The 22,463-nt window shown below is 39.5% G+C and overlaps 1 long non-coding RNA gene across 1 annotated transcript in view; it reads right to left on the reverse strand.

Annotated features, from left to right (window-relative positions):
* LOC309508536 overlaps positions 1–16,963 on the reverse strand; it is a 166,443-nt gene extending 149,480 nt beyond the window's left edge. Inside the window, exons 1-2 of the long non-coding RNA XR_014209516.1 lie at positions 16,712–16,963; positions 15,786–16,620 (exon numbers count right to left, since the gene is read on the reverse strand). This is a non-coding gene — a long non-coding RNA (uncharacterized lncRNA). The remainder of the gene's footprint in view (positions 1–15,785; positions 16,621–16,711) is intronic.
* Between the last annotated feature and the right edge of the window lie 5,500 nt (positions 16,964–22,463).

The raw sequence follows: 22,463 nt of genomic DNA on the forward strand, positions 1-22,463 counted from the left end.
GGCTATTTGTATAAGCAACGTATTAAACTGCAAATTAACAATATGCCCTAATATTTCATGAAAACAACGTTACAGTCAGGCGAAATATGAAAGACAACATCTTGTTGACTAGATTTGGGTACAGTTTTTACTGTAGAACAGGGATTCCCAAAGTGTGGTGCGCGCACCCCCAGGGGTACGCGAGCTACCACCAGGGGGTGCGCGAGAGGAAAAATGTAATGGCGGTCTGTTTTTTTAAGTGGGATTTTTCCACACAAAAAAAAAAAAAAAAAAAAAAAAGGACCGTAAACATTTCCTTTGTAAATTCCTTTTCCTTTTATTTTAAATAAAAAAACTATAATTTATTAGTTTTTGATAAAACAAATACATATGAAATGCACAACGACACACCTAAAGTCGCTCACGCACTCATATGAGACACGCGCGCGCACACACAAACTCTCCACGCACATACTTATGAAACGCGAGCACACACACAAACTGGAGTCGCGCACATACACATACTCAATGTGACCCGAGCACACACACACAACAATACCCTAAAGATGTGGAAAAGTCGATCAAAAGTGTGGCTACATTTCTACAGGCTCGATGCCAACAGCGCGCGATGCAGTATTTGCGGTAAAATAATTGCTGCAAAGACCGATACCACGACAGATATGATGAAGCTCTTGACAGTGCATGGAGTAAACATAAGAGCAGAAAGATGCTCCGTCTTTGACTGGTAAATGAAGATATACCTTGTTGATCACTCTGATAGTGTTTATATTGCAATAATGACCAACTAAATGTACACTGCCGTTCAAAAATGTGTTGGTTAGTCCGAATTTTTTTTTCAGTAAGGATGCATTAAAGTGATCAAAAGTGACCTTAAAACATGTCACATGTGTAATGTTACAAAATATTTCGTTTTTAAATAAAACTAAATTACGCGGCTGAAAATAACCGTGCTTTCTGTTACTGAGCCTGTGTCTGTCACTCTCGTCCTCTTAAAAGTGGAAGCTTGTGCGTAGCTTTGTTGCATTATATTGAAACTTTGTTGATGTTGTTATTGTCATGCGTGTTCTGGTTATTTGCGCATGATTAAACACGAGTCTTTATATGGCGATAAAACAAAGCTTTGTTGCGTTATTTTTTTGAAGTGGGGATTAGGGGTGCGCCAACCCGGTTGGGACATAGAAGGGGGTGCGCAGGAAAAAAAGTTTGGGAACCGCTGCTGTAGAATATACTGCCACGTCAAATAAGCTTTTGTTTAGCAATTTCTATATCTATTTTTGTCAAAAATAAAGTCATCAACTAAGATGTTAGCTGTTCCAATGTTGGTTATATTCAAACTAATGAATACATAGATAAAATGTAGGCCTATAATCTTTTTTTTTACAAAGAAAGAGTACACTTGAAATGTTGTTGAAATTGTAATTATTGTTGTAATTGTAACCGTTTTAATAAAATAGCAAAACATATTTACAAGATAGATGTAAGCAAAATCTTAAATGGTCAATATAAGTCTTCTTCTAAATATATCTTTTGTCCTTGCATTGTGGCTCAGTCAGTGTCACACCTGAATGAATGGCTAATTATGCAGAGTGGGTGTATTCTAAGGTGTAAACCACTCCTCGTTCACGCCCCAAGCAAAACCTGTTTTACATCAATTTAAATCAATGTATGGTTTTATGTGAACGATAAAGCAAGACTATTTTCACATAATTTGGAAGAAAAAATTATAGGCGACGACATCCATTAGTCAAAAGTCTTATTGCCACATATTTAGTATGTGTTTTGTGGCCTTATTTCAAAAACTTTAATTTTTTGTTTTTTCGATAACCACGCATAAACATTATTCTCTCAAAAATGAAAACATGTACATACATGTGGCTCACATATTATTGTAGTCCTGTTTGTGCTATATAGAGTGAATTTACACCTTTGCCATTAATATGTTTATAAGCAACTGAAAAAAGCACAAATGTCAGAGCATGTCAGAACACCCCCAGGGCCCAAAAAAACGCTCAGACTCCAGAGGGTTAACCACAACCTGCACAACACTGGATTTACAGCACTTTGTTCAAATGCTAACACACTGCTGTCAAAACTGTGAACCACACATTCAAAACAGAATAGATTTCAGCCTTGTGCCTTTCAAACACTGCTGATTGTGGCCTGATGCTAGAGAGAGGCAGGATTAGCCCCTCAATTATTTGTTCGAATTACAGTATGTACTTTTAGTTTCTACCTTTTTTTTCCTCATTACTGTAATTCCGTAAATTACTACAGACTATTGAAGCAAACTGCTAATTTTCATTTACCTTAAAGAATTGTTATGTTCTAAAAATTGTAATAAATCATGTGAAAGAATGTCACTCTTTTCTTTGAAGAAAATATTACTTTGTATGAAGTCACTGAAATTGTTCAAACTGTAAAGATGAAAAGTTAGTATTTTCTGTATTGGTGTTTGATGCTAGTGTTTTTTCCTCTCAGTGTGTTCTGAGTGACAGTAGCCGCGTTTCCATTACAGATTTGCGCAAATGTTTTGCGCTATTATCTAAATATCGATAAAAAACTATTGCGAAATGACGGCGTTTCCATTAACCGATGTTATGCGACTAAAACGTCTTTTTTTCTCTCGCGATAAGTCATTCCAAAAATCACGGCAACGGACGTTGGTTATAATATCACAGCCACCGCATTAGACATTATTATTATTATTAATGGAAGGAGACGTGGCGTGTTATCCAAGCATTAATGGCAGGGAAAGACCCCCGAACGACACATATAAGGAGTTTCTGGGTGTTTCGCCCTCATTTCTGCTCCGATTGTGGCATTTCTTTGAGATTTAGAATCCAGTATTCCTATAGGCTAATTATTGTTTCTTTTATGAATTTAATAAATAATTCTGTCTCGTGTTCTGTCCAAATGATCCATGTAGGCAACTTTTGTGTCTATTTGTTTTTCCTTTTTTAACCCCTAATTGAAAAACAAAAAATGAACGGTTGTTGTCTTCTTAAAACAAGTTGAACACCAAAATTTTAATTTGAACTGGCTACACACAACTGCTGTGCTTTATTTATTACTTTTTGCCCCTTTATTAAACATTTAAAATATTCACAAATTAATATGGAAAACATGTCGATTTTACTGGTTTTCTAAGGCCAAATTAGAAACTGGAATTGATGTATTTCCCGCAGTGCTGAATGAGAAGAGCCATTAATATAATTAATAAACTATTGTTTTCTAAGTGTCGGCTAAAATCACATCTCCATCTCCGCTGTTATCAGATGCGCTTTTAGAGAGAAATGCAACTTTCATACGGATTAGCCTACATAATCAGAAGGTATTAGCTTTCGATTCGAATTTGTTCGTTTTAAAGTGGACATTTCAAGCTTTAGCCTACACAGGCTATATTTTGTTTCAGTTCTCGCGCCCCAGTTTACGGAGATCATGTGCGTCTGATTGTTTCTTTTATTTTACAAAAGCACAGCATTTTCTTGTTATTGTGAGTTTACACAAATAAAAGTGGTTGAGAATAATGTATTATTATTTTCTGTCTGACCAGAAATGATAGAGTAGGCTATAAGTTGTTTCCACTGTTGATAGGAAAATGCAAGTGTTTGCGGCCGCGCCTCCGTGTCATGCAGTGCGCGCTCCACGCTCAGCTTTGTTCCTTTTTTGCATAAAAGCCTCTTCTAAATATAGCCTATTAAATGTTATAATAAAATAATATAAAATTATTATTATTTGCGTAGCTATACATGGACTTCAAACACACTGCGTCTTCTAAGTCAGGTGACTGTAAATGCGCAAAAACTGTTTCCATTGCAGTTTTGCGAAATATTCATTTTTCGAATTGCCTGAAAAACCACCTCATGAGAGCGTAAAAACTTTTTTGCGATAAATGGGAGTTTTTGCGAAATTGACGTGTTTCCATTAAGCGTATTTTCAATTCGCAATTTCAATTTGCGCAATTTGAAGGGTAATGGAAACGCGGCTAGTGTGTGTTATCTCAGTGAGGGTTGTGCATAGTGTTGGCTGCACTGAGCCTGTTTTGACCCATGTGTTAAGAGTTGTGTTGCTTGGGATGAGTTTTGCAGGTGATGTGAACTGTTTAGCTCAGCTGACTGTTGGTAGTGCAGACTGTAGTTAGAGTTTTGCACATGTAGCTCCAGTTGTGCTCACTGTCGTTTAGCAATCGAAAAAAACTGTAATAAGGCAACTCACACAGCGTCTCATAAAATGTATCGGTTCGCAGTTTAGCTTAAAGGGATACTTCACCTCTGGGAAGATGAATGTGTATTTAAAATAGGTCATTTATGTAGAAGAAATGTGAAGACATTTTTTAATTTGGAGCTTTCTAGACTGAGAAAAGCCAGAAAATGTATTTTTGGCTTATGTGGATGAAAGACAACAACTCCCAGAATGCACTTGCTTCGCTGCCCTAGGAGGCCACGCCTACCGGTAAGACAGCGCAGTTGAAAACAAGGTTAGGCTACCCTATGAGGCTACCAGTGAGTCTCCGTGACGAGTCTGCCTGGGATTTCGGGATCACCCAAAATGTCCGGGATTCGGCTTTTGCGTTCTACAGTCGCCATTCATTATGTTTACTGTGGCGAGCAGGACGAGGCTGACGGCCGCGGGAGAACTAGCAATGTTTTAAACGCACATCAACCATCACTTGTTTAGCGTTCATGTAAACACTACATTCAGATTCACCGATCAGAATGAATTCAGTTAGATTGAAACATGAGGTGTGCATGTAAACAATGAATGGCGACCGCAGAAAGCAAACGCCGAATCCCGGACTTTTTGAACGATCCTCGCCCGCCGGACATGTCTGGGAAAAGGAGGATGGTTACCCCTACTTACTCAGCTTTCTCCTACTATTCAGCTTTCTCCACAGAACAAGAGCCTGCTAGCTTAGCTTCCAAAGAAAGACGGCTGACTGTGTGTACATTCTGTGTGTGAGATCCCACCCTCTATGGGCGGGCTGAAAACATGCGGAACAACGCCATCTACTGGCTGTAGTCTTTAGCCTCTGGCCAGAAAATCCTCCGATGACGCAAAATGACGATTTTTGCGTCATCGGAGGATTTTTTCCAGACAAAAAATACATTGTAAATGTACAATGTAAGCTGTCCAGCCGGACAGCTTACATTGGTCAACTGCTCTCATCCAATCCCCCGCTCCACTTGAAACTCCACCTGGCGCTCGCGTCTCCACCCCACCGCACCCCACCCCGCCCCCTCCTGCCCCCTCCTGCCCCCCTCCTGCGACATGAAATTTCGTGGGCAAGCAGCTGACAGTCTATGGTAGCTAGCAAAGTAGCATCAGCTCAGCAATGGAGAAAAAACAAACCGACACCAGCAAGCGGCCCCTGCTTGTCCCTACAGTCAAGGTTGGAAGAAAGAGAAAGTCTGTAGAGGAAAGAGCAGAGATAAAAAAAAATTTGAAGAACGCCGGACTCAAAGTAGAATCAATATAGGGTCCACCATTGACCGTTGGAGGAAGCTTCAGGGGGATTTGGGACTGAAAACCGACGCTGACACGGCTGACTTTTTGTTGAGCAGGTAAGCATTTATTTATACTTTTATGGTGTGAGGTGTTACATAAATATCTTTTTATCAGTCTGACAACATGCTCATGCTGCCGGTCGGCATTGGAATGTTAGCCGTTTAGCATCGCCTATCATTAAATGTTGCTTTACCTGCGAATCCGACATCGCACATGGTAAATCTCTGTTCCAATGTTTACTACCGGTGCTCACAGCTTGACTGAGTGACGTTGTTCAGGTCGTTTCCCGGTGGGAGGGATCAGGTAGCACAGAGGAGAGGGGGGGTGTGTGTGTGGAGGGGCGGGATGAGTTTTTTAAAACTTCCCAACCGTCTCAGGCTTTCTCGACCCATTTTCAACATCGTAGACTACAGCTTTAATATAATTGTTACATTTATTTTATTGCCACACTTTAAAATGTGAATTATATTATCAGAAAACTGAACATTTAGAATTGTCAGGCTTTTATTTGTGCTTGATGGATAAAACAACGGCGCTGCGCACTCAGTTGCTCATAAACATGGGTGCTATAAATTTGACCTGCCACAAGATGGCGCTGTTTTCGACACTCTTGATGCTTCGACTCTTTTCCCGAAACATTCATGGAAAGTCTCAGTGCTTCATGAGGCTTCATTAGCCCATCCCTAGTTTGGTCACATGCCTTTTCTGCTCTGCTGTGATTTGTTCAATACCACCAGATGTCATTAATGCAATGCGTGTTCAAAGCTTTGAGTAATTAACCATTTTTCGGCACAATTTGATGAAAGCCTCAAATGCTTCAGAAAGCCTCGGTTTCCCATCACTACTAGTTGGTCATACTAATTCTTAAGACACTGTCTTAACATGTGGCTATGGCTATGTTTATGTAACTGGCCCCAAATAGAGTGAACTAGGGTGTGCAGGCTTATATGGTTACTGTGATGATTGCGTGCAGGTGGTGCTGATCAGTAGTCAGGTGATTGTGAGTAGGAATCCGGTGCTGTGGGTGTGGCTGATAGTGTGCCTGATTCTGTGACAATTACACTAATCTAAAGCCACATAAGCTTGTTTGTTTGCGAGTTGCACCAGACAGTGGCTACATTCGAATGTGCATAATGTATTTCCATACTATATACAGGTAGCAGACGAAATACAATATGTGAAAAAGGTAGTATGCACGATCTCACGGTATTCATAAACATTAGTAAAAAATTATGGCCTAAAGGATGACATACTTCCTGCAAAATTCACAAGTGCATACCCAATGGACACTTTAATCCTCCTCCAAAGCACAATGGGTTGTGGGCAACATACGTATAGCCGTTTGAGTGTGCACAGATCAACACTTTCGAAATCTTCCACAAGTAGCAGACCATCCATGGATTTTATTCTATTTTCAACATACTATGCTTTGAGACCAGGGTAAAAAAAATAACAGGGGTTTGGGGCAAAAAAATAATCAATCAATAAACAATACAAAAATGGCCTCCAAATTCAAGGTAAGGGGTCAAAAAATGCCCCTGAACAATTAAGCTAGATCTATTACGGCTGTCACGATTAAAGTGAAATGTGAAATGAATGAAAAGTATCGATTGCGGCATTACATATAGTACATGTGTTTACATTACATCATATTTCTTTTTACTGGTGGTTTGCAGCGTTGAGAATTATAACCAATCATACACGTTACTGTTGAGCATATGAATGCAATGTCCAATCATAGGCATTTTGATTCGTCACAGCGGAGAATGCCGAAGTTGTTGTCAGTGTGAGTCAGTCCGACTGAATTCTGAAATTGTATTTGTGCATTCTCTCATCATCATAACCAACAAAGTGCTGAAACGATCTAAGTTTGAGATTCAATTTGCAGTGTAAACAGCTTCAGTGATTAAAATGGGAGTTTTTGCGAAAGAACATAACTCACATTAGACTGAAGGCATGGACCGTGGTCGTTGCTTTTTTTTATATAACTCCCAGTTTGAATAGCCATTTTGTCATGAGATTGCAGCTTCAGCCTCTAATGAGTTCCTGTTTACATTATGCAGTTTTACATTTACATAAGCAGCATTAAACAGTCTGTGTAAATAAGCATAAATGCAATGTCAGATGCAGCTTCTGTTCCACCTTTGCAGTAAAGGTTTTTATTGATGTTGAAAAAAAGTCTATATCATTGTGACTGATTGAACTGGTTAAATTTAAGTATTTGACATAAAACATTTTTTTTTAAAACACACAGATACATATACAGTACATATACAGATAAAGTAATTATAAAAATTGTCTTTACAAAGGTATTAAAAGCCCCTGGAAACCAATTCAAACATGGCCCCTTAATGGAACAGTTAATTTATGACCCTGTTTGGGACACACTTATTTTAATCTCATATACTATTTAGGATGCATTTAATGCATAGTGGGACGCAGGGTATGCGATTTCGGATGCAGCCTGTTGCTGAATTTGAAACTGTGCAGTATACTAGAATACTATTCTTACTATTTTTACTAGATATTGGTATGTTTTTGGTACAGACAGGGGAAAAACTAAACATTAAATGTGTTATTTTTTCCCCTTTTTTTTATTAAACAGTGATTACTGAACAAACTATGACTGTATGTCTTTGAATAAAATAAAATAAAGTCTCTCAATACTGCTGCAAACCGGCTGCAACCCACTCTTCTTACTGTAGTTTTTGGTGCTGTTGTGTAAATAAGGAAACATATTTGAAGTGCTTTCACTTTTGGATGCAAAATATATATTTTAGTCAGAATTAGTCTGTCATGCATGCTCGCCTTCATTGAGGCCCTGACCCAAACGGTACCCTATAAACACTCGCATTCTTCCTACAAGTCCGCACTTTCGTGACATAATGTTGCTTTGACTGTCGGGAAAAAGTCTGCTGCAGAGCTCGCTTCAGTGCGGGCTTGGCAAAAGTGTGCATATCAACCACAAAAGACAGCTCGCAAGCACCCTTCAGAAACCTAAAATGATAAATGGGACAGGCTACTGTCTCATAGACTTCATGATCACGTGCACACAGTGGCCATTGTAAGTCCACAAGACTGTAAGTGTTGTAAGGGGAAAATTATATGTATTTTATATATGCATGTTGCTGTGTTTTCTTTTAGTTTGCAAGCAGCAGTGGTGGAAAGAGTACTGAAAAAACATACTCAAGCAGTATTCCCAAGTGAGACCCCAGGAATTCACTATTAAATCTGGATCTTTATCAGGGGAAGGAACACTGGAAAACAACACCCAGCAAAAGCTGTTGCAAAACAAATCTTTATTACAATAAAATTGATGGGAAAAATGATTTTAAAAAACTTTTAAAAAACTAGGAAAGTCCAAATTCCAAGCTCAGGAAACAGTCAAAGTTCAACTCTGTCTCTGCTGGACTTCTGAATCGCAGCGGACGTCCATTAACTCTCACTCCCACATTTAAGCACGGAGCTAGAACACAGACAAGAAAACAAAACGCCTCTAAGAAAATGCCTCTTTTTTCTCCAATTTAAATAGCTAATGAGTGATGGACGTTGGGGTAGAGTGGTGAATACATTCCCCTTTAAAAGGGCAGCTGTGACTGGGACACGAGGTGGCAGCACCGTGCAGTCGTAACAGGAATCAGCATGGCGAAAGGGCGAGTAAGAGAGGAGTCACGTTTGCGCCTGCGTCGGCATCTGACAGTAAGTGTTTTGCATTCGGTGAGACAGCTTATGGCTATGAGAGTGTGCAGGCACTGTAGACGATTAAAGGCAGATGAATCGGTGATTCTCAGAGCGCTGTTGGAGTGGCAGCGTGTGAGATGGGTTGATGACCGACTGCGAGAGAGTGCTGAGGAGACAAGAGTGAACATTGACGTGGTTCTTCTACCCATGACTACATTGAACTGGATAGCAGGGTTGCTATCCGGTCACACTGGGAGTACGATTGATTTCTAGCGGTGTGCCTACTATATTCAGTCCATTGCCCTTAAAGGAAGAGAATGAGCCTGCATTGACATGCATGCTACATAAAACTTAATTTAATATACATTTTATTGATTGTCACTGGCCGATGAATAAGTGTGCTCAGTATGAAGTGTGCCATTTGGGACCGGGCTAGAGACTTGCTTGAGTGAGCAGAGTGTTTTCTAACATTTACAGATATGGGTAACCACACTCACAACACACAAATCTGACAGGAGATCAAGCTGCTTTAAACTGTAAGCTTATGAGTGAGTATGAAGCACTTTTCATGTGGACAACTTGGATCATGTACTTTTCCCGCAGCAGCTCACTCGGTGTCCGTTCTCAATGCCAAAGTATCGTAAATGTTTTTGTTTTGTCCTGGGACTGGGGCTAGGGGAAACACAGAGTTTTGCTCCAAGTTATGTTCCACACACAGAGAAGTTTGCCACTTGCAGTGGTTCAAACAACGCTGCATTCATGCCGAACCCAAAGGCCCTTATTGTACGAATACATGCACAGTATTTTTTTACCAAATTTATATATGACAAAAATAATGCGGTTCAAAATTCAGAATATAACTCTTTCTGCAAGTTACATTATTACCTCAATAGGTGGTGACAAGTAACGTAAGTCTTTAGAAGCAAGTCATTGTGAATGAATCATTCACTCAACCCGATTTGTTCAAAACATTCATTCATTCATTCATTCATTCATGAACGAAACACCACTACTGTGAGTTGCTCAGAGACCCAACGGTTTCAGGAACTCAGATAAATGGAGGACTCAATTGCAGTGATAAAACGTGAGTAAAGTTTATTAGAAAACTGTAAGAAAAATTTGAAACAGTGAAAATAGTTCACTCTGTGTGGTGGCTCCCGTGTGCTCTGCACACACATCAGCGGACACAAGTAGAGGAGACCACCCGGAGGAAATGAACACAGGACGACCAACTGAATGACGAGCCTGAGTCCAGCAAGTGAGAATAGTTTTGCTACAAACTCCTCTTCTTTTATTCCTGAGCACAATCACATGCAGGTAAGTAACAGTTGAATAGTGATCAACAAGGGGCACAGCTGGGAATATATAGGGTAAAGGGAACGAGCGACAAATGTGGGAGATCAGCTTGTGATTGTAGGCAACACTGATTACCCAAATCACAGGCTGCAGAAATTAGCTGTGTCCCAATGTGAAGGCTGCATCCTCCGAAGGCCGTATTTGAAGGCCGATTGCGTCACAGCGGCGCGATGAAGGCTACCCTGATTCAAAAGCGACACCAAATGCACCCTGTTTCCCCGTGAAAGGAAGGATGCATAAAAGGATCCTAAGCGGCCTATCCTACCCTATCCTACCCCATAAGTCATTGCATTTTTTATTTATTTTTAACCCTCTGAGGTCGGCAAACACGCCCCCGCGTTTTGCTGGATTTTCTTCACATTGTAACACAATAAACTTAAATTACTCCGTCATTTATGGTCATACAGAAAAAGGAAATATAAAAAAAGAATCTGTGATATTTATAGTTTTGTATGTGTCCACTTACAATCAAATCAAAACATTGTGCTTTTGTAAAATAAAGAAAATAAACAGGGTGTGCGTTCTGCCTCTCCGCCGCGGTGAACTTTTTTTTCTTGAGCACGTCTATAAACTGAAACAAAACTCAGCGAATACTTCTCACACATTTATGAGCCATATACCTTTATAAACATTTAAGTGTGTACTTTTAAATGATCGGATTCAAACTGAAAACAAATATTCTCTGTTTAAGTAATTTGTATAAAACCAACAGGATGTCCAGTATCTCAAACGCTTGCTAATTATTTTTAATTTGACCACGCCCACTCGCGCAAAAGTGATTCACATGCAAATCTCCACATGGAACGCGAACGCGCTCGTTACCTCAAAAACAAAACACCAGAACACTTCACAAGTCTCTGGTTTTCGTCGAGTTTGAAAGACGTGCCGTGAGCTTACATTGGATTTACCTCAGAAGAAGAAGAACGCGATTTGAAGACAAGAAAGATGTAAGGTAAGAAATTCTTACTTATTAGTTTATGGTATTGTTGCATAAACTTCACATTGCAGTTGAACTGTTGCTAGATATATGGTGAATATTATAATATTTAGACCCGTGTTTACTGTTAAATACTGTTTGTGGATATCTGCTCAAACGCAGATATGTATAATATGGTAACCATAATGTTTCATATTTTGGAGCGCTCTGCGTTTGAATGTATCATATTTTGGAGCAAAATGCACCAAACATTAGGCTTTATGTTTTTACTATTATCTCATTTCATATCATCATAACGAATGGAAACATTTGAAGTAACATATGATAATCAATATATTTTTATCTAGCATAGTTGTTACTGAAATCTTTTGGAAGATGTATAGGCTGCTATAGGCTATTGTTATTATTATTGTATGCACTGCACATAGCCTATGCCTACAAGGCACAACAAACCTGGTGTTCATTATATTATATATTGTTGGAAACATTTGTGTGTGTGTGTGTGTGTATTCTGTGAATTTTAAAAAGCAATTTTAACCAGAAAAATCTAAAATTTATTCCCAAAATCGTGCAGGCCTAGTTTCTCTTGATACCAGTATGTTCCCTTTTTTCTTTTCTTTCAGGGACCAGATGCTCCACTGAGTCCTGCTGACTTCAACATTCACATGAGTCTCTGTATATGAATGGTAAAGTGAAAATCAAACACCTTGGAAATGAAAGGTATATACAATGTTTTTAGGAATGGCACAAAGGTCTCTGTCTTTGGATCATTGTTTTCAATGTGCTCTTTTGTCATTTGTTGTGTATCTTTGGATTATGTTGTGTTGTAAATAAATCCAAACAATCTAAAAGCCATTCTTTTTAAATCTCCTCATTCTTTGTGCAAGGTTGCTCTGAATGACAGGGCCTGATCGCTCCTAATAGGGCAGTTAGGGGAGTGTCTTTGTCTTTCTCAGGTGTTAAAAGCTTACATATTAATGAGATGATCACGCCTCTTCGCATAAGGCTTTTTCACACAAAACACGTCTTAGAAATTTTAAATCAATATATTGTCTTATCTGAATGAGCAGTCAGGGTGATTTTCACATAGTTTTGGAGCAAATATTCTTGGCTACGTGATACAATTTTCAAAAGTCTTGTGAAGAAATAATCAGTATGGGTTTCATGGCCTTATTTCAGTGAGAATTTTTTTTTGTATTTTCACAAACCACGCATAAATGTCATTATCTCAAAACTACAAACTTTTACATACATGCTGCTGATTAGACATGTGCCGGTATTCGGTAATGCGATAAATCGCGTTAATGAATATGCACGATATTGTTATCGCGGGCACTTCAAAATACCGTGAAAAATAATAGATCAGAATTTATATTTATAGAACGCGCATTAGCTTATTTTCCATCAACCGCTTAAACAAACACTGCGTATATGCTGCGCGAATCACGTGCGCACACTGATGTAAACAATCCCCACTTGTTATTAGCACTGTGTGCATGCATGCGCACTCTAGTCTAATGTAAACAATCCTCACATGGAGAAGAAGCATGGCGGAAGGAGGAACGCTGACGACGATTTATCCCCCTTCTAAAAGCAGGGCTGTCAACTCTACGCATTCAGCGTGAGACTCACGCAATTTACACTTTTACTCATTTACATTTACACATGCTCTCGCGCCACACATCCATTTTCTCACGCAGAGAAAAATTGCGAAGCAAAGAGGACACGGAGACCGACAGACTAGACAGAGCAGGTTACTTTTGATATGAAAACAATTCTCAGCACTCATGTTCTGTCCATTTTATTACGAAATTCAGACAATAAATACCATTTTGGTGCTTGTAAATGTGACGTGACCGATCGCTGTAGCGCCTCAGTTCAAGTAAACCGATCATCTGTTACTTTTTATTTAAAGATACAGTACAACTTACCGAAAGGTATATATGCCTCATACATAATATCACTCAATTAGTGTTTTTCAACCACGTAAAGAGGTAAATAAAACTGCAGGTGAACAATTATGTCACAGAACGTTACATTTACCTCAGGAAAGCCATTTAATGACCAACACGTTAGTTGACTAGAAAAAATTGCTATAGAGAGGAGTATTTTGCTAAATATGTGCACTATATTACATTTGTATTATATTTTTACTTGTCATAATTGTTATTATAATGAAAACCAAATTATATTTAATTTAATTTGTTAATTTTTAACCTTTAATAATACCAGCTGACAGGGCTCTCTGTATGTTTACAGCATTATGTGAGATATATTTTTTCTTGAGAAAAATTTACATTTAGGCTTATCTACTGTAGCCTACCTAATATTTATCCAAAGAGTCAATATTGAATCAAATCCCAATAATTGAATTGAAATCGTGAAAATTGTGTAAAATTCTGTTTAGTTACCAAATGTTTTGACAATCACAATTACACCTATTGTGATGCAAGTTGTTGTTTTTTCTATATCACTCACCCTATAAAGCCCACAACAATAAGAAAAGCATTAGATAAGGCAATGGGGTTTCACTTTTATGTGTTTTTGTAGTGCTGTCATGAAAGCTATGTCTACAAAGGTTTTAAAGGAACACGCCGACTTTTTGGGACTTTAGCTTATTCACCGTATACCCCAGAGTTAGATAAGTCCATACATACCATTTTCATCTCCGTGCGTGCTGTAACTCTGTCTGACCGGCGCCTAGCTTAGCACAAAGACTGGAGGTAAACAGCTCCAGCTAGCATACTGCTCCCAATAAGTGACAAAATAACGCCAACATTTTCCTATTTACATGTTGTGATTTGTATAGTCACAGCGTGTACGAATAACAAGGTCACATGAGACACAACCATCTTCTAACCGTATACATACTGGGAACTATATTCTCAGAAGGCGAAGCACTGCTACTTCTGCGGAGTGATTTACTCCAACTTCTCAAGTGCTGCGAGCAAATCACTCTGCCCAAGTAGCAGTGCTTCGCCTTCTGAGAATATAGTTCCCAGTATGTATACGGTTAGATGTCTGTTTTTGTCACTTATTGTTTTTTTTACAGATCGGGCTTTGGTCGGACTCGGGCTCATTTAGCTTTTCTCCTTTCATCGTGCCCATAATATACGTGCAGAGCACAGGCTACTGTATGAAATATTGTTATATTGATAATATTATAAATATGCAACGCAATATGCGATTACGTGAGTGCAATGCATTAGATGACAGTTGATGGAGAGCATCAGGGAGAAGTGGGGAGTTACTAAAAGTTCCCAATACTTCAGGAAAAGCTGTATTTTGAAAGAGTTTTGATTTTATTACCACAACAAACAATGAGCCTGAAGCCTTCAACAGTGGATGCTATTCTTTTTCTTCACAACACTCGCGAATAAACAGTGAATGAGCCTACTCAGTTCAACGGATTTTTTTATTTTTTATTATATATTTTTTATTATTTAACGTTAGCCAGTTGATGAAGAGTTCTTTGAAACGTTGTTCTTCAGTAAAGTTACTTGACATCAAAAAAAGGTAGGCCGTAAATCTTTATTTACTGCTGGATCACATTTGGCTATATAATATTCTTTACTGCATGCTTATGCTTCTCTGTAATGGACAGTCTGTATTAATATTTGTGGGCATAATTGTCAGTGGTGGTAGTTATGTTTGAGGCCTATAATAAAATTTTACCTAGTAGCGTGTGCGTCTAGCAGAGACAGTGCGCATCAGAGACAGCACGCATCAGAGAGTGCACGTCAGAGAGAGCTTAAAGTGATATTGATGTTGGTTTTGGGTCGGGCTGAAAAATTGCAGACGTTTTCGGGCTGGGGCCGGATTAGGGCTTGAACACCACGGGCCAGGTCTCGGTTAGGGCTGGATTTTTTGCCCCATGCAGGGCTCTAAGCAGTATGCTAGCGGAAGCTGTTTACCTCCAGTCTTTGTGCTAAGCTAGGCTAGCGGTGGGTGTGTCAGACAGAGTTACAGCACGCACGGAGATGAAAATGGTATGTATGGACTTATCTAACTCTGGGGGATACGGTGAATAAGCTAAAGTCCCAAAAAGTCGGCGTGTTCCTTTAACCAAATTTGAGTTTCCAGAAATATGATTTCTTAAAGGAGAACTCCAGGCAATTTTTAAGTTAATCTTGATCGTTATACCTTTGTGAGTACTGTCTATAAAAAAAAATTAAAAAAAACGAACCGGATTGGTGCTTGCAACACATGTAGCATTGCTACAGCTAATGCCCAGAGCTCCCACTCAGCTAAAACGGCAGTTATGGGGGCATATACATAAAGAGTGTCTTTGTCCCTCTTAACAGACACAAAATGCAATTAAAATGTCTGTCCAACATGAACAGGGCCCTTATGTAACCGATGTTAGGGCCGAGGGACAATTACCACACTCCGGAGGAGCAGACACCAGAGGACACCAAGAGGCGGACAACAGAATGACTTCTAAAGGTAGGTTTTTATTAATTTAAAAGAATAAAAACAGTGCTGAGAATGTTCGTGGCTGGACCCCGGTTTGGGAAGAGGAGCTGGGGGGAGGGATATTCCTCTTCTCTACTGACTCGTGGGTGGGACAATGGCTTCTTCTCGTCTTTTCGACTCGTCAGAAAGGTGCTTGAGGATGGACAGAGGCTTCTGCTCGCCTTCAGATTTCCCCACGGACAGAACAGGTAAGTATTCGGCTCGTGGAGATGTTCTTAGGACAGCCGATCGAATGAACAGCAGCTTCCCCACCTCTTCTGAGGGACAGACAGTGACGGTGCTCAGACTCGGCTTGTGGACGTGTTCATAGAACAGCTGATCGAATGACAGCAGCTTCCTCACCTCTTCTGAGGGACAGACAGTGACGGTGCTCAGACTCGGCTTGTGGACGTGTTCATAGAACAGCCGATCGAATGACAGCAGCTTCCTCACCTCTTCTGAGGGACAGACAGTGACGGTAGATCAGGCAATAACAAGTGAGACAGGACTGTGGTAATTTACCCGCCTTTGCTCTCGTTCCGTGCATAACAGAGCGGCGTCGTTGGGAGAGTTCGTGAGACTGGGCTTTCGTGGACGTGAGAGAGAGTGCTCGTGAAGTGTGGTACTCGGGGTACGTTGAGCTCTTTCCCTCCACACCGTACACTCAAGTGGGAACCTGGACACAGCTTTAGACAGATCAATTTGAAGGAATCTTCACAGTCATAAGTCAATATTCATCCATCAAAGTTTCAGAAGAACGCAGTCGTTTGATCACACCACACTTGTGCATAAATCACTCTTGTAAATCTTCACACGTGTGCACTTCACTCTTTCAGACACTGCAAACTCACTTCATCTCCACAGTGATTAATCGACTCGTTTCTCCTCTCTCTGTAGGGTGGATGACTCAAGAAATAATGGTTTCAGAAGATCAGCATGAACACATCAGCGATCCTCCCAGCTGTTCCAGTTACTCCGCTTCATTCTGTCAACAAGATCACACACACTGCCCGCAACAAAGGTTAGTTGCACACTGGTGAATGGTCAATCTTCAAATGGGGTTTTCTCAACAGGTAATCAACAGAAAGGTGCACTTAACTTTTCCCCGGTGAGTCACTCAATATCCTGCAGTGGTTTCCTCTTTCACTTCTGCCAGTCACTCCCTTTTCTTCTGTATAATCTTCTCACTTACTTCATTGCGTTGCTGTTCATGTTTTCCTCGGAAAAACTCACTAAATGAGCATGCCTCGGGGAATCTCACAGTAGAACCCCGATCCGGCATTAAACCTTCAGCCTTCTTATTTCCCCAGCACTGTCAGAACACACACTGCTGCCTGCCCGTCTCCCACACTGCTCAAACACTCCCTTTTTATGCTCCTTTTCCTGAGCACGTGCTTCAATGAAGCACAGCTGATTTGCTTCAGCTGGCGCTTGTTATGGCCAACACCCAACAGAGCCAGATTTAGGACCAATGAGGAATTTTTTTGGATTTGCCAGGTTTTCACCCGGTGACACTTACATGACAACAAGATGCGTTTAGCAACTTAGCCATTGTTTAAATTCACCTAAATACTGTTTTAGACGGCTAGCTGTAGTCTCGCGCTGAAGTCCCGTGGGAACTCAGTTGTAGCCGGAAAAAGGTAAATAGCAGTGAAGATGAAAAGGTTAACAATGCACTTAAGATTGCACCCCTGTGTTAAGTCAAGTCAAGTCAAGTCAAGTTTATTTGTATAGCGCTTTTCACAATACAGATTGTATCAAAGCAGCTTCACAGTATTAAATTAAAATAATACAACAAAGTTTGTTTCAAGAGGAATTTATTGATTGATAAAATTAAATTAAATATCCCCAACTGAGCAAGCCAAAGGCAACAGTGGCAAGGAACCGAAAAACTCCATCAAGTGACCTAATGGTGTCCTAAAACTCCATCAGGTGACCTAATGGAGAAAAAAAAACCTTGGGAGAACCCAGGCTCAGTCGGGGGCCAGTTCTCCTCTGGCATTTATGAGCTAGAGGCCGGATTGTAGTTTGAACTGTAGGATTATATGAATGCCTGGCTGAAGAGATGCGACTTTAATCTAGTTTTAAACTGGGAGAGCGAGTCTGAGCAACGAACAGTATCAGGAAGACTATTCCAGAGTTTTGGAGCCAAATGTGAAAATGCTCTCCCTCCTTTGGTGGTTCTGGATATCCTAGGTATGACCAAAAGCCTTGAATTTAGTGATCTTAAAGAGCGCGATGGATTATAGGGTGATAGAAGATCCGTTAAATAGACTGGAGCTAAGCCGTTTAGGGCTTTATAAGTCAGTAGCAATATCTTATAATTAATACGGAGCTTTATAGGTAACCAATGCAGTGATGATAAAATCGGTGTTATATGATCATATTTTCTTGATCTCGTAAGAACTCTAGCGGCGGCATTTTGGACTAACTGTAGCTTGTTTATTGAGGATGCAGGACAACCAGCTAATAAAGCATTACAGTAATCCAGTCTCGAGGTCATGAATGCATGAACTAACTTTTCTGCATCAGAAACTGATAGCATATTACGTAGCTTAGCAATGTTTCTAAGGTGGAAAAAGGCTGTTTTTGTAACAAATGAAATATGATTTTCAAAAGACAGGTTGCAATCGAGTATAACACCCAGGTCTTTTACTGTAGAGCAGGGGTCGGCAAGTAACTTTGGCCGCGGGCCAATATTTTTTTTAGCCAGTAGATGGCGGGCCAGCTACACGGAGTAGGCCTATGGATACAAATTAAATACTCTTGTATAGGCCTATAATTGTGGAATATGATGTGTCCGTCACCATCCGTGGATCATTCATTCAATCTTTTTTTTTTTTTTTTTTTTTTAAACCAAAAATAAAAAGATGAAAAACGACTTGTTTTTCCATTATTTATTTCCTGAACTGAAATGAAAAAAACGAATAAGGACGGGTTTTCTGCTTGTGCTCAGATCAAAAATAGAAAAAATGAATTAGCCTACTGGATTAGACAAATTTTAATTTTGATTTTTAATTTTTAATTTAACACCTTATGCATATATCAAGGAAATCATTTTAAACAGATCAAGTACTATTGTGGTAACAGATTACAGCCATTTTAATAAAGGTGTGAATAGCAATCATGCCTCATTCCGTACAGTCCGACTTTTGAACTTTATTCCTTTTTTTTATTATTATTTATTCGGGGACACACACATACACACCTAAGGTTTAAGGAGGTCTGTGCGGGACTGTTTTTTTTTCTGTCCCGCTCCCACAAGGTTCTATTCAGCAACCGCTTAAAATATACTCGGTGTTCACCCGCTTTATTTCCCGACCTGACGGGTCCACAAAATTTAGATCTCGTTTCCATAATCTCGCATTCAAATGTCTCTAACGGAAAGAAGGAGATTAAATAGCCTATAATAATTATAAATGCTATACAAAAATTGTGTTCGTGTCAATATAAATAGTAGGCTATTTTAACATTGTACTGTCAGCAGAGAAAAAAAATGCCACAGAAAAAAAAATGAAATATAAATAACAAATTAAATAGGACAAAGCCTATCACTCAAATTTCTAAGCAACATAAACGAAAATCATATTGCCCTACTGACGAAATGAAGTAGGCTATTTTCTGGCGAACTATTTCAAACATCCTTGCAAAAAAAGAATGTTGTTGACTGACAATGGTTTCAGTAGGCTACCAAACAGCTCCTCAGAGATAGGTGTACAGGCGGTCAGAATTAAGTGCGGATACGCTGTCAAAAGATGTCGGGAGTGCGAGTGGGCTATTGTCAGTCAGACCGCCCGCTCCGTCCAAAGTACACCAGAGTTCTGACCGCTAACGTCTTTTGACGCGCGAATGGACACAAAGTGGTCAAGCGTATAACTAGACGCGGCAGGCGCGAATTTGACGCGCTATTCGCGTCCGGTGTGAACTCACCGTTATAGAAAATGTAATCCCGCACCACATGATTCCCTACGGGCGTTTCACACAGTATGCGGCGGTGAAATCGACTACGGCTTTTCTCAAGTAGTGGAAGAGTTTTGTGCAGCATTTAGGACTACCAAAATAATCCGGCGGGCCAGAAAATATTGCTGGCGGGCCAGTTTTGGCCCGCGGGCCGCCAGTTGCCGTTCCCTGCTGTAGAGGATAAAGTAACAGGACATCCTATGATGTTAAAGTTGTATTGTGCGAGGTTTTGTGGGCGGTTTTTTGAACCGATAAGTATTACCTCTGTCTTGTCTGGATTTAATAAAAGAAAATTACGCGTCATCCAATCTCTTTAACACACTCTGTCAATTTGGAAAATTTAGCGTTTTCATCCGGCCGTGATGAAATATATATTTGAGTGTCATCAGCATAACAATGGAAACTAATTCCATGTTTCCTTATAATATTTCCAAGTGGCATCATATATATTGAAAATAACAGAGGGCCTAATACAGATCCCTGCGGCACTCCATAGTTTACTGGAGTTATGATCGATTTTTCTCCATTTAAATAGACAAAATGGTAGCGGTCAGATAGGTATGATTTGAACCAGCTATGTGCTTGTTCTTGAACACCAGTATAATTTTGTAGTCGATCTAAGAGTAATGTATGATCTATAGTATCGAACGCAGCACTAAGATCAAGTAAAACTAGTATTGAGATACAGCCTTGGTCAGAAGCTAAAAGTAAATCATTTGTGATTTTAACGAGCGCAGTTTCAGTGCTATGATGAGGTCTGAATCCTGACTGAAACTTTTCATAGATATCATTTTGTTGCAAGAAAGAGCCCAGTTGAGCGGACACCACTTTTTCTAATATTTTAGACATAAATGGAAGATTTGAAATGGGTCTATAATTTGCTAGATTGTTATGATCTAATTGTGGTTTCTTAATGAGAGGTTTTATAACTGCCAGTTTAAATGTTCTTGGAACATGACCTAAAGATAAAGACGAGTTAATAATATTGAGGAGAGGCTCTTCCACTACAGGTAACACTTCTTTCAGTAGTTTAGTTGGTATAGGATCTAATAAACATGTTGTTGTTTTAGATGAAGTGATAAGTTTATTTAACTCTTTTTGTTCTATAGTTGTAAAGCACTGTAATTGTTCTTGCGGGGTGATAATTGAAGCTGAATTATAAGGCGCGATTGAAGATTGAACGTTTACAATTGTGGTTCTGATGCTTTCTATTTTCTCAGTGAAGAAGTTCATGAATTCATTACTACTGAACTGTAACGGGATATTTTGTTCGGGTGACGTCTGTTTATTTGTTAGTCTAGCCACGGTGTTAAATAAAAACCTTGGATTGTTTTGGTTGTTTTCTATTAGTTTGCGGAGGTGCTCAGCCCTGGCCGCTTTTAGGGCCTTTTTATAACGTGACATACTGTCTTTCCACGCGATTCTAAAGACCTCTAAATTAGTTTGTTTCCATTTACGCTCTAAAATACGGGTTTCTCTCTTTAAAACATGCGTAGTATTGTTATACCATGGTGCTTTATTTTTCTCTCTGACCTTTTTTAATTTAGTAGGTGCTACCACATCCAATGTTCTAGAGAGAATGGTGCTCATAGTGCTAGTTAGTTCTTCTAGTTCATCTGTTTGTTTGGGTTCAGGCAGCAGCCGAGACAGATCAGATAAGCAATTTGAGAAATTATCTATGGTGGATGGGAGGATTGTTCTGCCTGGTTGATAACGCGGCGCCGCCTGACATATTACAGCAGTACGTAATATGCAAGTTACCATGTAGTGATCAGTGACTTCATCATTTTGTGGAATGATATCTATATCGGTTGGATCGGTTCCATGTGATATAATTAAATCGAGTGTATGATTAAGACGATGTGTTGGTCCGGTGACGTTTTGCTTGACCCCAAATGAATTGAATAAATCTGTAAACGCAGCTCCTAACGCATCATTTGGATTATCTACGTGTATGTTAAAATCTCCAACAATTAATGCTTTATCGACATTGACTAATAGGTCTGAGAGAAAATCTGCAAACTCTTTTAGGAAATCAGCGTAAGGCCCTGGCGGTCTATATGTGGTAGCCAAGGCTAGAGATAATAGGGATGTTTTTCTAACATCTAAGAGCGTAACATTTAGTACAAGTACTTAAAATGAAATAAACTTATAACCCGTTTTCTGAGTAACATTTAGAATATCTCTATAAATGGTTGCAACACCTCCGCCACGACCAATCAGACGGGGCTCATGCTTATAACAGTATCCAGGAGGAGTAGACTCATTAATACCGAAATAATCATTTGGTTTAAGCCAGGTTTCAGTAAGGCAAAGTACATCGAAGCTATTATCTGTGACTATTTCATTTACAATAACTGCCTTAGGTGTGAGTGATCTAATGTTTAGAAGACCTAGCTTTAGAAATAGTTTTTGTTTACTAATAGCAAAATTTTCTGTTTTAATAACAATTAGATTTTTCCTAGATCCTGCAGTAGATTTATTATTTGATCTCACTAAACGCGGAATAGACACGGTTTCTATGCAATGTTCTACACTAGTATTTATATCAGTTAAATTGGTGCAGCAG

This window comes from Leuciscus leuciscus (genome assembly GCF_965113295.1).
Source record: "Leuciscus leuciscus genome assembly, chromosome: 10".
NCBI lineage: Eukaryota > Metazoa > Chordata > Actinopteri > Cypriniformes > Leuciscidae > Leuciscus > Leuciscus leuciscus.